The following is a 16,508-nucleotide window of genomic DNA, read 5'->3' on the forward strand; positions in this document are numbered from 1 at the left end:
AAACATAGGAAACGAATAATAGAACACTATCATACTGCATTTGTGTGATGCACAAATGCCTATAGATACATCAAGCTCCTTTGTTTTTCTTAAGAAACACAAGAATAAGGCCAAATGTAATTATCTTTTTCTTTGTTGAGTCTTACTTTGTTAACAAAAGGCTAAATCCATAATTTCTTTCCGTAGACCAAAAAAAAAAAAAAAAAAAAAAAAAAGGGAAAGAAAGAAAAAAAAAGTTATAAATGAGGAGAGAAAAGGGGAAGCTTGGCCCAGATTAGCTGATTTTATTATAAAAACATGACTAGATTTTTATTAAAAAAAAGGAGGAAATGATGTTGGTATCTCCACACATATAAAATGATGGTAAAGAGGGCAGGCAACCACCCTTTACTGAGGACCAATTGTGTGCCCATCACTATCCAAAAGATATTTTAGCCTTTATCCTGACTTTAAAGATAAAGAAACGGAGAGGTGCCTGGGTGGCTCAGTCGGTCAAGTGTCCCACTCTTGATTTTGGCTAAAGTCATGATCTCACAGTTTGTGAGATCAAGCCCCTCATAGGGCCCTGAGCTGACAGTGTGGAGCCAGCTTGGGATTCTCTCTCTCCCCCACTCCCCTCTCAAAATAAATAAATACTAAAAAAAAAGAAACCGAGGATATTTGCATGGCCGCATTACTAGTAAATATTGTAAGTTTAAAATACTGTTTGGCTACAAAAACCTACACACTCTGTACTATACCAAAGCTGTATTCTTGGCTGGGATAACAATTTGTTTAAAACAGAAACAGGGGCACCTAGGTGGCCTAGTGGATTAAGCTTAAGCCTGGACTCTTGGCTTGGGGCTCAGGTCATGATCTCCCTGCTGGTGGGATTGAGCCCCCATGTAGGGCCCTCTCTCTCCTCTCTCTCTGCCACTCCCCCACTCACACTCTCTCTCTCAAAAAAGACAAACTTAAAAAAAAAAGAAAGAAAAATAATAATTATTGCAGAAATGTGGACCTCCATCTTCCCATCTTTTTCCTGTCTCACACCTCAAAAATGCCTGCCAAAGCTCCTCTCTAACCAATACACCATTCATTCATTCATTCATTCATCCATTGGTTGAAGGGTTCCCTAACATGCGCTGTGTGGTAAGGGCTTCGGAGACAGCACCTCCTACAAGGTAAGTATGGGGCAGGTGTGACTGATGGTGTCACTCTGACCTCCCTTTGAGACTCTATTAATATGCATCCAGTTTCCAATACAGCTTACTTAACCAGCTTTCATAGACGTGATTCCGTTTCCAAAAGCACTGAGCCAAGAAAGCAGTGGTGCCAAGATGCTCAAAGGAGGCCAGCTCAGCGCCTTCCAACACTTCCATTCAGTAGTTTTAACCTACGTCCACGCGCTAACCTCGCTTACCGTCGGTGGTGACCAGATGCGGTCTCTGGCCGTCCCTCAGCTGCCCGCTGGGAACATGGCCCAGGTGGGGGGCCACTGGGCAGCCGACCAGTCAAGCCACCCTGATCCCCAGAAGGCAAGTGCACAAATCCAACCCAAACTCCAGGCGAACCTTGAACTGACAGCGCCAAAAGCCCGCGGCGCCTCAGTGGCAGGAATCTCCACAGGCTGGGTCTGGGCCTGGGGGCACTGCCCCCAAAGGGCTCGATGACAGGCCCCGCGGCATCGCTGTGTCCCCTCCACATCGGAGCACGCCCTTCGGCCACATCCCTCCCGGGCGGGCTGCCAGAACCACCTGCGCCTCTCAAGTCCCGCAGGCGGCAGAGGCTGATGGGCAGAGGGGCAGGGGGTCGCCCGGGGCTGAGGTGGGGGGACCCGGGCCGCTGCTCCCGCGAGACTGGCACAAAGGCAGGCGTCGGAAAGACGAGAACTTCCCACCCGTGGGCCCCGCGGCCTCCCACCCGGGGCCCCGGCGGCCCGAGCGCACTTACTGCCAGTCGCCATGGTCCGGCCAGGGGCTGCTGGGCGGCCGCCCGCGGCTGGGGTACCCTGAGCCGAGCCGGCCGGGCGCGCGCTCCTCGCCAGGCCCCGCGCGCTCGGGAACCGCGCCGCGCACAGCCCCTCCCGCCGCGCGCCCCCGCCGCGCCGCCCCGCGCCCCCGCCCGCCGCCGCCGCCGCCGCCGCCGCCGGCCCCGCCGGCGCCCCGAGAGCCCAGTCCCGCGGGTCAGAGGCGGCGGAGTTCGCCCCGGCGGCTGACCCACCCCTCCCCGACTCGCAGCATCAGTCCTCCCTCCCACCTCCTCACCTCTCCCCTCCCCCAAAGACAAGGAAGGCAGCAACCTGGAAACACGCTCTTGGCCACCCACGCCAGGGTCTCCTCGCCAGGCTGCCTCGCCAGGCCGCCTTTCCCGCTATATTCCCTGCTACGTTCTTGTTTTCATGTCACCTTCACAATTTCCACCTCATCTCTGTCCAAGCTTCCTGTCCGGGGCTTGGGACCCAAGAGTCAGTGCTCAACCCCAGCTGGAAAGAGCAAAGCATGAAGAGTCGGGAGTGGGGGGGGGGGGGGGGCAACGCTTAGCCAGGTGCCGGACATCAATCCTCCCGGACAGACGAGAGGACTGCTGGGAAACCTGCTGGTAGGTTCCGGGGGTCCTGTGCCCCTTATGTTACCGTCTGTTTTGTCTCCAGTGTGAAAATAGAGGCTGGCACATAGTAGGCTCTCAGTAACTATCTGTTGGGCGGGTGGATGGACGACTGTATGACTGGAGGCCTGCATGAGGAAATGAATGAATAAATAGCCAACTGATTGGATGCCGACTGGATGAGCAACTGACTGACGGGTGACCACGGACCAAACCGCAGCCCAGCCAGCTGACTAAGAGTGGACGCTTGGGAAAGTGGATCAGCCAGGATGAGTGAGGCAAGCCCTTTTGTGGCCTCAGGCCATTCATGCATGCTTTGGGAGGGCTCTGAGCTGAAGCTGTCTGTGAGAGTTGTATACATCTTCTTGAAGTTCACACACCAATTTCTGATGGACTCCTGCTATGTCAGGGACAGTGGTACATGAGAGCCCCAGACCCTTTATGTAAAGAATCAAACAGCTCAAACATGTGTTCTGAAGCACGTGGCAGGCTTCGCATGGCTTAGTCCTTCTAAAGTCCTTCTAAAGTCCTTCTATCAAATATGATATATTTGATGCATTTGGGGATCCACATTGAACCCAATCAGTAGGGATCCCTACAGGGATCATCCCAGCCCTGGGCTAGACGCTGAGAAGACAACAGGATACGTAAGACACCATCAGAAGCCGCTCTCATCTGGCTGGGAATAGCAGAGAACAACACAGAGGAGTCCTTTCTGATCAGTCCGCAGAACACAGATGAGAAAGGCAGTGATAATCTGATCAGGTTCTACATCCAGAGCCAGTACATCTGGAGTGGGACCCAGGGGCATAAGTTTTTGTTGTTGTTGTTTGTTTTTATGTTTTGTGTGTTTAGCACAGGCAGTTCTGAGGCATACTTCTAGTTAACAAGCATGGAGATCTGGCTCATTGGTCTTTCACAGCAACCCTTTGGGGTAGGCCCCAAAGCAAAACGTCTTGAAATGGGTCAGGTGAGGAAAAGAAAAAAAAGACTTAAAGATGCCCCTGGAGTTTGGAATCTATTTGAAGCTCACAAATCAGGAGATTAAGCTGGTGTGAGGGGGAAGGCCGTGGATTGGGTTTGAACTCATTTGAAGGGTCAATAGAACATTCATGAGGCTCTTTATTCATTAATTGTACCTACATTTCTAAGTCAGAAAGAGTTTGAAAAGTGAGAACTCTAAGTTCAATAAATGTTTTCTGAATGACTGACCTGTTACATAGCAGGTGTATTAGCCTGGAGCCAGATGAGGGATGGGAAGGGGTTGAGGAGTAAGTGGATGTCAAACAAGTGGAGACCCCAGGTGTGGGTAATTCTCCCCCAAAGTTTAGCCATGCGGGAAATAATGGGTATGGAGTGCTTCGGGGGAGGGTGGGATTGAGGTAAGACTGGGTTTTGTTTTGTTTTTTCTTTTCTAAGGTAGAGGATTTTCAGCAGGATGGATTATTTCAGTCCACACGTTCAAGTATGTAAAAGAAAAAAAAATGCTTGCTTTTCTAGAACTAAGTTGACTTTCTGGCTGCTGTCCCCATTCCACCTCTTGTTAGGGAGCTTGATTTTTTTAGTTGGTTCAGGGTAAACTCCATTGATTCAGGTTTTTCTCAGGCAGTTCAGTTTCTTCCCCCCACTTTTTCTGGGGGTTGCATCCACATGGGAGGAAAGAGCTGGACAGCATCGGGGATGTTAGGAGGTATCTGGCCCTCGGCACCATCTGCACACTGTAATGGGCATCTTCTGTCTGGACTGCCGCGCCCATCAGACCTCCCCAGCTGGGGACGGCCTCCAGGTGCCAGTTCCTGAGTGTACATTCACTGCTCTGTCTTCTCATCCACACCCAGAGCCTCGCCAGGGCTGACTCCTCCCCTTGAAATTTCCATTGCTGTTGGAGGGAAGTCTGTTTTGCCCATGCCATTCTGGGGTGACAGGGAAATCTATGAAGGAGTCTTGGGCCTTTTTTTTTTTTTTTTAATAATTTTTTTTTTTCAACGCTTTTTATTTATTTTTGGGACAGAGAGAGACAGAGCATGAACGGGGGAGGGGCAGAGAGAGAGGGAGACACAGAATCGGAAACAGGCTCCAGGCTCCGAGCCTTCAGCCCCGAGCCTGACGCGGGGCTCGAACTCACGGACCGCGAGATCGTGACCTGAGCTGAAGTCGGACGCTTAACCGACTGCGCCACCCAGGCGCCCCGTCTTGGGCCTTTTTGAATGGGCCACACAACCTCGCCTTTCTTACCATCCCCTTGCCATGGTGGTGAAGGAGAACTCTGCATGGTTTGTCAACAAAGAAGACATTTAATATGATATGAGGCAAATGTCCCCGTAGATCCCCAACCTATCTGGAAGTTCTTTCATCCCCCTGGGTTCTCGGCAATGGAATTTTTCTCTTAGAAGAGGAGCAGAGGGAATGGGTGTAGGATGTTTGCAACTACACTAACTGCAGAGGGTGGATTAAGCCTAGAAACACCTTATCTCCTAGAACAAGGAATCCAAAGCATCTCAACAATGTCAGTGAAGACTCAGACTCCTTCCCTCTTCCTACCTTGCCATCCTCATCTGTCAGCAGCAGGTCCCCTCACGACAAGAATACAACCACAGCACAAAACCTCACGTTCTCAAATGGCATTCCAGAAGTTGGGGGATGGGGCATTCCTTCTCATCTCTTTTAATCAGGGGAGACAATCTTTGTAAAAAGCCTTTAGAAGCCTCCTCCTTTCCATTCTAGCTACACTGGGACGCTGGGAAAGTGAGTGTCTTATCTTTAGCTTCTATGACATGAGGTGGGTTCTGTCAGCAAAGGAGAATGGGTAGGGAAGTAAGGTTGGGCACCCCATCAGTGTCTGCTGTTGTCTTCTCACACCACAGTAGGATCTCAGTTCCTTGTTCTCTTTTATGACAGTTCCTCTCTCCAAGGCTGAGGAAATCCATCTCCTAAGGGGCTGAAAACTGTTAAAACATCCTTTATTCTTGCAAATCTGTGTGTCTTGTTCATGGACCTTATCCTCTGAAATTCAAAAGCCAAGATCCTGCCTTCTTTGGTTTTCTATACAACCTAAGATGCCCAACTCTAGTTAGACACAGGGAGACCCACATTGTAAGTGAAATTACATAACAGGAATGGAAAAAACCACACAAGTCAATAATAAGCCGGGATACTAGTACAGTGTCAAGGGGGATAAAGAAGGAGTGCTCAAGGAGGAAGGATCTAAAATATAGAGGCAGGACCTCTGGTTGAAAGAGTGCTGTCATTGCCAGTATAGGCGGAGACTTCCACCTTAGAAAGACACATTTGCAGTCTCAGAAACGTAGTTTGCAAAAAGAAGGTGATAACAAAGGGATTTCGGGTTGGAAGAGGGGGGGCTGAGGGAGTTCAGGGGTGCTGTATGGTCCCCGAGTTCTCCATCACGTGAGGACGTGTGCTTTGTTACCAAGAAAGAACGAAGCAGAAGGGGGTGGAGGACTTCGAGTGGAAAGGTGGTAAGATGCTTCTGTTGGAAAGGTGAGAGGGAATCCAAGGGATGAGCAGAAGAGGCCTTCCAGCTGGCAGGGAGGGCCCTCCTGGAACTGGACCTCAGGAGCACAGGAGGGAAGGCGGCCACATGTAAGCTTTCTCCACCATGGCTGCACAAGGGCGGACAATGGAAGAGGACAGGACTTGAAGGCCATAAAAGGGGAGGAATTCTGGGTCACTGTGTCCCTGAAATAACCAGCCCCGGGGCTCAGAGGAGTTGGAGGGAAAAGAGGAGCTACAGAGGGAATCAGGTGGGACTAGGAGAATATGGAGGAGCTCATGACTGGGAGACACAGAGGAGGGCAGGTGAGAAGAAGCTCCGGTGGTCTGCGAAAACACCAGCACTTTGGACTGCACCTACATAAAGGGGGTCGGGATGGAGAAAGGACAGGACCCAGCAACTGCTTACAAAGGGTTTCGGCTCAGGTAATCTGTGATTATTGCCGGGCTCTTCTAACTTATTATTTGCCGTAACTGTGAGTCACATATCACCATCCACATTGTTTAAGTTCATTTCCAAAATAAGAAAGGATAAATACCTCTTACACACACTGAGTGGAAATGACCATATAGTCTCTCTGACCCTTGGCCTATGACCACATCCTGTTGACTTTATTAACTCTGGCTATAAACAAGACCTCAGAACAGAGAAAGGTGAGGGGCTGTAGCCACCACGCCGAGTGGGTCTGTGTCACTGTGGAGACTCTTTGGGGTTCAGATAGCTACTGCTTTGTTTCTTTGTTAGAGTGGGTGAAAACAGAAAAATTATTCTATGATTTGTGCATGTAGCCTGTGAGCTAATGGGTGTTTTATATGACAAGAGAGGAACTTTTTGTGTTCTGTAAAACTTGCCTTTGATTTTTATTCAGTCTCCGTATCTGTCCTAAGCCTCTGAACTCCCAATACTTCAGAACATTCGATATGACGTGCATTATGCTAATAAACAAATGAAGCCTTTTAAAAAGTAGCCATTGGGTAATAAATAGCATTGTCTTCTGATTCAACTCTTACAAGTCACACAGGAAATGGGCAGAGGTACAACAGGGCTAGTCAGGTGGAAGTCTGGTCTGGGAAGAGGGCAAGGCCTGGGTTCTGGCCTGTGGGTCAGTGATTAAAGTTCCAGCAAACACTGGAGAGACTCACTGGCTTAAAACCAAAAACCACAGCATTAGGGTGTATATCTCACAGCAGGCTGTCTCTTAGCTAATCCATACATGATGTCAGGTTAATATTTAAGGATCTGTAAAGTAGGAATTCAGAAGAGCTTAGGGGAAAATAACCAGTCTGAAAAAAAGTAAGAGACGGTCTGGAGACCAGATAGACAAATAGGTCAGAAGGTTTTGCTGTTCAAGACTCTGTGTGAACACAGCATTAATTTCTTTTTTTTTTTTTAATACATTTTAACAGTCATTCAGGAAAAAAGTTCACAAGTGTCTAATCACCTCATTTCAGGAAGCAATACACAGTTATAGAATATTAAAGATCTCAAGAAACACATATTCACCCTGGTGTCCAGTGTGCTCGGATGAAGGTGAGGGAGGGCAGGGTCCAAGAAATGCATCCTAATGGCTGTTCTCTGCTTTTGCCAAAGGCAAGCCTAGGTCAGCTTTCACCAGCTCTGGGCCTCAGACCACCTGGTCCAGAATCCCATGGAGAACTTGTTAAAAATGCCAATTCTCAGACCCTAACCAGCACTCACTGGAGCAGAAGCTGTAGCAATGGGACCCTAGGAGCTGCAAATTAAATGAGCTCCCCTAGTGTTTCCAATACAGCCTAAAATTAGCAAACCTCTGACCCAAGGAACAGCAGCTAGTTACAGGGTGATACAACTACCCGGAGACCTAGAATGCCAGACCTGGGAGTTTCTTCTCTGGTCTACTCCATCTAACAACAGAGAGTGAAAGTACTGGTAAATTATAAATGCTGAGAATTTAGCCACTAGGAAACAAACTCAGTGTTAACAAACCTTTTCAGTAAGTGGCTCTTACTCAGATCTAGTTAAAGACTTCCATTTATTTATTTTAAGTAGGCTCCACATCCAATGTGAGGCTCCAGCTCACCACCCGGAGACCAAGAGTTGCACGCTTGACTAACTGAGCCAGCCAGGTGCCCCAAGATACCCAGTGAAAAATTAAAGTCCATTTATTTTTTCTTATTTTTTTTTGTAATTTTTTTTAATGTTTATTCATTTTTGAGAGAGAGAGACAGAGCATGAGCGGGGAAGGGGCAGAGAGAGAGGAATACACAGAATCCGAAGCAGGCTCCAGGCTCTGAGCTGTCAGCACAGAGCCCGATGCGGGGCTCGAACTCACGAACTATGAGATCATGACCTAAGCCAAAGTCAGGCACTCAACCGACTGAGCCACCCAGGTGCCCATTAAAGTCCACTTTTTAATCCTTCATAGAGAACTGGTCACAATTTTCAGTAATTAATTCCACATATAATAAGAAAAAGCTCCAAGAGTCATAGGGCCATACAGTTTCTTTCTTCTCTCCAGGCTAAGTAACTTTAATTCTTTGTCACTTTGTCAAAGTACTTACTTGTTTTTAGCTAGAAGAATAGGACATGATTTTTCAAAGCTGTGTTTTATTAGAGTAACTCTTGGACAAGGAGAGTTTTATGGCTGTCAGGAAATAAAACATCCACTTGACCTCTGAGTAGTTAATATTTTTTCTATTTGACACAAGAGAATAGAGCTGGATGACTAAAAGGGGAAATGTAAGTAAGGTGTAAAACACTGATTCACAATATTAACATATTTCAAGCTAGAATACAATTTATAGTTTTAAGAAATCATTTCTCCTATCATTCTCCTTAGTTCTATTTTCTAAACCTGTAAACACATTGAGCTTTTGATCCTGAGCTTCCTTCGCACTGAACCAGTTTTTCTTCATTCTCATGCAGGCTACTGAAAGAACAATCCACACTTCCCATCCACAATGCATCACTTCCAATTTAATCCTCAATCCACTACTAAGATTAGCCCCTTGTCTTGATCTCTTTGGGCTGCTATAACCAATGTACCATTAACTGGGTTGTTTGAACGTTTATTTCTCATGGTTCTGGAGGCTGGGTAGTTAAAGATGAAGGCACCAGCAGATTGGGTGTCTGGAGAAAGGCCTCTTCCCAGTTCATGAAGGTCCATCTTCTATGTCCTCATATGGTAGAGGGGGCAAGGGAGCTCTCTGAGGTCTCTCCTGTAAGGGCACTAACCACCTTCCTGACCTAATGGCCTGCCAAGGCCCCACCTCCTACAACCATCACATTGGAGATTAGGTTTCAACGTAAGAATTTGGGGGGAATACAATATTCCATCTTTAGCACCCTCAGTTATGGCAGTGACCTAATTGCCAAACTTAAAGGATAATTTTCAATATTGTATCATACTGCTGTGTATAATGACACGACTTACCACCTCATCCTTAAAATTCTACTCCCTTGGCTTCTGTGACATTTCATTTTCCTAAATTTCCACCTACATTTCATGTCATTATCAATACTCTTCTCCAGGGTTCCTCTTCCCCCTTAGATTGCCCTTATATTTGGTGCTCTACCCTCAGTTCACTGTCCCATCCTACACACTCCCTTGGTATCCTGTCATCTCTCCTCTCAACAACCAATTCTTTGCAATATTTTGTACAATCTCCCCTGAGATTCAGACTCACCTGTGTGGTGGTTAAAAGTGTAGGCTCTGGGGGCATCTGGGTGGCTTAGTCGGCTAAGGATCTGACTACGGCTCAGGTCATGATCTCACAATTTGTGAGTTCGGGCTTGTGAGTTCAAGCCCCACATTGGGCTCTCCATTTTCAGCTCAGAGCCCGCTTCCTGCTTCAGATCCTCTGTTTTCCTCTCTCTCTGCCCCTTCCTCACTCACACACTTACTTTCTCTCTCAAAAATAAGTAAACATTAAAAAAAGAAAGTATAGGCTCTGGAGATAGACCACAGGGGTCCAATGTCTTGATCACTCACCAGCTCTGTGATACTGGGCAAGATACTGATTACTTACCATCATTGTGCCTATGTTTTCTCTTCTGTAAAATGATGATGAATAATACCTCCTGGGACTTCTACTTGTGGCAGTATGACAAATCAGATACTTTCAAAGGGCACTGTCACTCTTCCTGGATAAATTACTATAAAAATAATTTTTAATGCATTCCTGTACTCACTAGAAAGTAAGGAAAATCTCCAAGGGGAAAAAGAAAACAATGAGCTGAAACCAGACCAGGAGACAGTATGTTGCAAGCAAATGGAATAGTGACCAGCGAAGCAGAGTTGACCTGATAACTCCTGCATCAAGAGACCAAACTTGGAGCTTACCCTGAGACTCCAAAGACATTAGAATTATCAGAACTGGAGTACTCCTGGCTCACAGCAGGCATAAACATAAGTCCTCTGTAAAGGAAAGCATTTCAAATTAGGCACACAGGATTCCCACATGTTAGATTTGAGAAAATATAAGTTCCAAAAACAATGAGGATAAAAACCACCATGAGTGAGAGCAGAAACAACAAATAATAGATTAACTTGTTGAATTTCAGCTACTGAAATTATCAGATACAGAATGTAAAATAATTGAAATATTTAATGAAATAAAAGTTGAACTTAAAAAAGTCAAAGAGCAAGAGAATATCAAAATTATGTAGGTACATAGAAATAAAAATCTCAAATGAAAAAGCAAAATGGAAATTAAAAACTCAGTGGATGGAGCCATGGCCTGGCTTGGACTTAGCTCCCCTTGGTGCCACAAATTCTAGCCTAAGGAGGCCTACCTGGAAGCCCATGCCTACCTTGTTTTATTTCACCCTGCCCAGTCACCCAGGCTTTACACATTGCTAGAGATACTCTCCTTATTTTATCAAAAATCGGTATCAGGAAAAGTATGTAAATCTACCAGAGGACAAAGAAATTTCTTTTTTTTTTTTTTTTATGTTTATTTTTGAGAAAGAGAGAGACAGAGAGTGTGAGCCAGGGAAAGGCGAGAGAGAGGGAGACACAGATTCTGAAGCAGGCCCCAAGCTCGGAGCTGTCAGCACAGAGCCCGACGCGGTGCTTGAACTCATGAACTGTGAGATCATGACCTGAGTTGAAGTCAGGTGCTTAACTGACTGAGCCACGCCGATGCCCCAGGACAAAGAAATTTCTGACCACACAGCCCGAAGGAGACGTTATACATTTTTCGTTTTCTTCTCTGAAGCAGTAAGTACCAGTTATGGAGATACAGAAACATTATAAAGAGATATGATCCTATTTCTGTAGAGTGTAGTTTTGTGAATTAATTATATTTGTAAATACAAGGGATTTTCAGAAAGAAGACTAATAGAGTTATTTACTGGTACAACATATACAGTATATAGGCAATTTTGCTAGTAATTTGGTACTGTGTTAGGTGTCAGTGGGAACACTAAAGATGATAAGCTATATTTTTTTATTGGTTGATTCATCTTTAAATATAGACAGAATGACTTTCCAGACATATGGTCTCTAAATAAAGGATAGGATATTTCATTTTTAAATGCAATGCTAAAGTTGGGGAAATTATCTACTGGGAAAATTTTATAGGCAACTAGTTGAAGTTTACAGAGAGAGTATGTTCAGTTAACCAAGTGTATAATAAAATGATGTGTAGAATTAGCAAGAAAGGCAGTATACCAATTATGCTACAAGAAACTAAGAGATAAATCAACAACTTAAAACATGTAACAAAGGCAGAAGAGTTAACAATTTGTGAGACTTGAGCAAAATTCATTTCATTTAAATCACATACACTATAAGATGTTCAACAAATCTTTGGGGGTTGACTTTTCTAAAAATAGTTAACTTAAGCTAACAGCCCAATTAATTAGGTACTATGGTGACAAGGTATTTGAAATCAGCCTGTAGATAATGTAATTATATGAAGGCTTTCTCTTTTTTAATTTTTGTTATTTATCTTAAATAAAATAAGATTTTTAAAGCCTCATATTGAAGCACTTGTAAGAAAAGAAGACTGGTGTGTATAAAAGTTTTCCTTCATAGCATAATCTGTAATTAGCCTGATGATCAGGCTTTGCAGACTGCAACCAAAAGCAAATTAATAACATAACTTGATTATTCTGTAGTACTTAGAATTTGGGGAAGATTAACTTCCTTGAAAAATCAGGGATTTTTAACATTTTCAGAAGTGCACCAACTTCTTTTAAGCCATTATGTTAGTATCACACTATATTACGATCAATCGCATGTGGGTGACCTAAATGAGTTAATAAACTCTCCAAAAATACTAAGTGGAACCTTGGTAACCTGGGAGACACTCAGGGCACAAATCTAGTGAAGAAGGTTTAGTAACTTATGGGTGAAATGGAGGCTATCATCTCATTCTTTTCTGTGATAAAAATATAGGGGATGCAATCCTTTTTTTTTTTTTTTTTAATGTTTATTTTTGACAGAGACAGCAAGTGGGGCAGGGGCAGAGACAGAAGGAGACACAGAATCCAAAGCAGGTTTTGGGCTGTCAGCACAGAGCCCAGTGCGGGGCTCGAACTCATGAGCTGTGAGATCATGACCTGAGCCAAAGTCGGATGCTTAACCGACTGAGCCACCCAGGTGCCCCCGGGGATGCAATCCTTGAAAGGAGAGAGTCATGTTCATATAACTTCACCCCTGAGTGAACAGGGGTACAGTGGAACAGGTCTTCCTGCCTGAGTCCTACAGACCTGAGGAATCAGGAAGGAAGCCTGGGTTGTCAGAGTGGTTAGAAATCGAGATGGGAAATCCCCCAGGGCAGTGATTATAGAGAGGGCCACCCCCAAAATGTGAGTGTAAAATGCCCTCACAGCTTAGGCTGAAAGCAGGCAATAACTCCAATGATTCCAAGGCAGGTGAACTGCTGAAGAGCTCAAAGTTCAAGCCTTGCCAGGATATAGTGATGTGGCAAACACTCCAGGCTTTCTGGTAAAACTTCATAAGGGCCACACCTTAGAAATAAGAGCCATGTACCAGAAATGAGGTATTTTCCCTAAAACTAAGAACAAAACCAAAATAGATCCCCTGTAACAAAGCTTACAGTCAAACCTCTTACAAGTTCAAGATGCTGTCAGTCATTTAACTGCTTCCTAGAACAAAACACTCTTCAGAGGGAAATAATAGAATCCAGAATCTCTGACGTGTATCATTATACAATAAAAAATTACTAGACAAGGAAGGAAACAGGAAAATGTGACCCTTAGTAGGAAAAAAAAAAAATCAGCCAATGAAACACAAACACTGATGAACCAAATGTTGGAACTAGCAAAGACTTGAAAATAACTAGATAAGTATGTTAAACAATCTGTAGTAAAAGATGAAAATAGTGGGTAAAGAAATGGAGAATTTCAGTGGAAGTATGAAAACCATGGAAAAGAACCCAGGGACATCCTAAAATTGAAAAATCCAACACCTAAAATTTAAGTTATTGGATAGACTAACTTCAGATTGACTACATTAGAATTAAAGACTCATCAATTCGGAAACAAGTCAAAAGGAACCATCCTGTCTGAAGCACAGAGAGAAAAATTATTGTGGGGACAAAAGCCACGATGACCTGTGGGACCCTATCAAGCAGTCAACACACATGTACTTGGAATCCTAGAGAGGAGTGAGCCCGGTATGGTGTGTAGGACACAGAGAATATAAACCACAGCAGGCATGTCATAAATTGTTGAGAACCAAAAACAAAGACAAAGTCATAAAAGCATCCAAAGACAGCATATCATATATAAGGGAATAACAGCAGGAATGGAAACTAACCTCACGTCAGACACAAGGAAGAAGGCTGAAGGCAATGGACCAATCTTTAAAGCGCCAAAGGAGAAGCTGTTAACCTAGAATTCAAATACCAGCAAAAATACCTTTTAGAAATGAAGCTGAAATAAAGAGATTTCAGACCAACAAAACCTGATAGAATGTGTTTCCAATGCAGCTGAACTACAAGAAATTCATATTAGGGGCGCCTGGGTGGCGCAGTCGGTTAAGCGTCCGACTTCAGCCAGGTCACGATCTCGCGGTCCGTGAGTTCGAGCCCCGCGTCGGGCTCTGGGCTGATGGCTCAGAGCCTGGAGCCTGTTTCCGATTCTGTGTCTCCCTCTCTCTCTGCCCCTCCCCCGTTCATGCTCTGTCTCTCTCTGTCCCAAAAATAAATAAAGGTTGAAAAAAAAATTAAAAAAAAAAAGAAATTCATATTAAAAGAAGTTCTTCAGACTGAAGGAAAATTATTCCAAATGCAAGTCTAGGTTTGCATGAAGGAAAGAGGAGAGCTGGAAAAGGTTCAGATGTGGGTAAATGTCTACAATTTCTTCTCATTTTTTTGTGTTTACAGCAAGAATTAAAATGTATAATGAGGTTTAGAACATACAGAAGTAAAATATGTAACAATATCACAATGGAGAGGAGGTCTAAATGGAATTATACTGAGTGAATCTACAGGTAGATTTTATGAAGTCACAGGTACACACTGTAACCTCAGGGCAAACCCACTCTGGCCCCTGACCAATTTCTCCTAACCACTGTGCAATGCTCCTGTTGTCAAGTGAACATTTTTGCCACCACTTGATTACTTCACTTAGTTGCAATATCGATAATTTATAACATCATTATTTTATTATTTTTTAATAAAATTTTTTAATGTTTATTTTTGACAGAGACAGAGCATGAGCAGGGGAGGGGCAGAGAGAGAGAGAGGGAGACACAGAATCTGAAGCAGGCTCCAGGCTCCGAGCTGTCAGCACAGAGCCCGACGTGGGGCTCAAACTCACAGACCACGAGATCATGACCTGAGCTGAAGTCAGACGCTTAACCGACTGGGCCACCCAGGCGCCCCAATCATTTTAAACCATGAATGGACTGAGAAATTCTTGAGATTCAAAAGGCCTGTGGGCTCACCTCTTCTAAAGAAAGCTGCCAGAGTTGGGTCTTTCCACATAATTTGCTGTGCCCTGTGCCTTGTGACCCTGTTACACTGGCCACAACAGATTGTACCAGAGATCTCTGCCATGGAGGGTAGACATAATGGAGGCCAGAATAACCCAGCAGAATAATCTCTGCCCTATCAGGAAGCTCTGTTTGGGCTTATTCAGATCCTCTTTTGGGAGCAGTAGGAGTAGCAGACAGAGAAATTTACAGAGAGAAGCTGGAAAACACATGAATAAGAGTATGCATACTGGGACTACACAGCACCCATTTCAAAGATGTGGACACAACCCAGCCATCTGAGCTCCTGTGTTCACTACGTGACAAAGAGCTGTTTTTCCAGGTGTCCAAGAAGCTTTGCCTCTGAGATGGTTGCCTCTCATTTTATCCTCTATATTTTAAAATAAGCCTCCAGCACTTAAGATAATATGAATGTGCCTTTATTTCTTGCAACCAAAAGGAGCCTGTCCAAATTTATCTTAAGAAGAAAAACAAAACAAAACCCAGACCTGCAATATACAGCACATGAAAAACAATTCAGGCATAAAAAAATACTACATTACTACACAAAAAGGCTATACAGTCTGAGGCTTGAGTATTTACTTTAATACAGGGAATTTTTTTAATGTGCAATGAAAATTACTACATAGTTCAGAAGATAAATGAAAATGTGAATAGTTAAGCACACACCACAGTCTTCTCAATGCCATTTAAAAAGCAAGCATTCTTGGAACTGTAATTCAAGAATCAAGGGGAAGTTAGGAAGGCATTAACAATTCTGCTTATTTTCCTAGGCTCTTTACAAAGGTGAAAGCAAAAGTTAATTTTCAGTTCATAAAGCTCATTTTTAAAGATACTTAAAGATAGCTGATCTCTCTATATATTTGTGAATCTTTTTGTCAAAACCAAAATAGGTTATTAGAGGATATATATTGTAGCTAATCCACCTTGACAAAAAGGAAAGCAGGCTCTCCTTGTCCGTTGAGCCGAGAGCCCTGTCTCATGTCAATCTGAAAATCTGTGTAAACACATAAGCTTCCAATTATGGGCCTAAGAAAATCACCTCAAAAATCACATTAAAAACGAATAAATCACTCTGGTTTCCTTGGCATTCGAGTACTTTTTAAAAGCTTACTTTCCAGCTGTTATTGTTTTGAAATTTAGCATTCATATCTTTGCATTTTCAAAGCATTATGCAATTCTAAATATTTTTAACAAGTTAGTAAAATAGTTCTGTATCATCTTGAATTTACAACTGAGAAAAGGATTTAAACAAAAAGGAATTTTTTAAGGATACATAATGAATCCTAGTGGCAGAACTAGGATACAAATATTTGACTCCCTAGTTTCTAGTTCAGAAAATTACAGGTATACAAATCATTTAGATAAATGCATTTTTAAATACATTTCCCTATTGTACCACTGTTCTGGAAATGCCTGTAAGAAAACAAAATCCTTGCCTAAAAGTTGGTTCATGATCTCTCC

This window comes from Lynx rufus, unplaced genomic scaffold, assembly GCF_022079265.1.
Source record: "Lynx rufus isolate CCGP_SWC_20201006 ecotype Redwood Valley unplaced genomic scaffold, mLynRuf1.p SCAF_17, whole genome shotgun sequence".
NCBI lineage: Eukaryota > Metazoa > Chordata > Mammalia > Carnivora > Felidae > Lynx > Lynx rufus.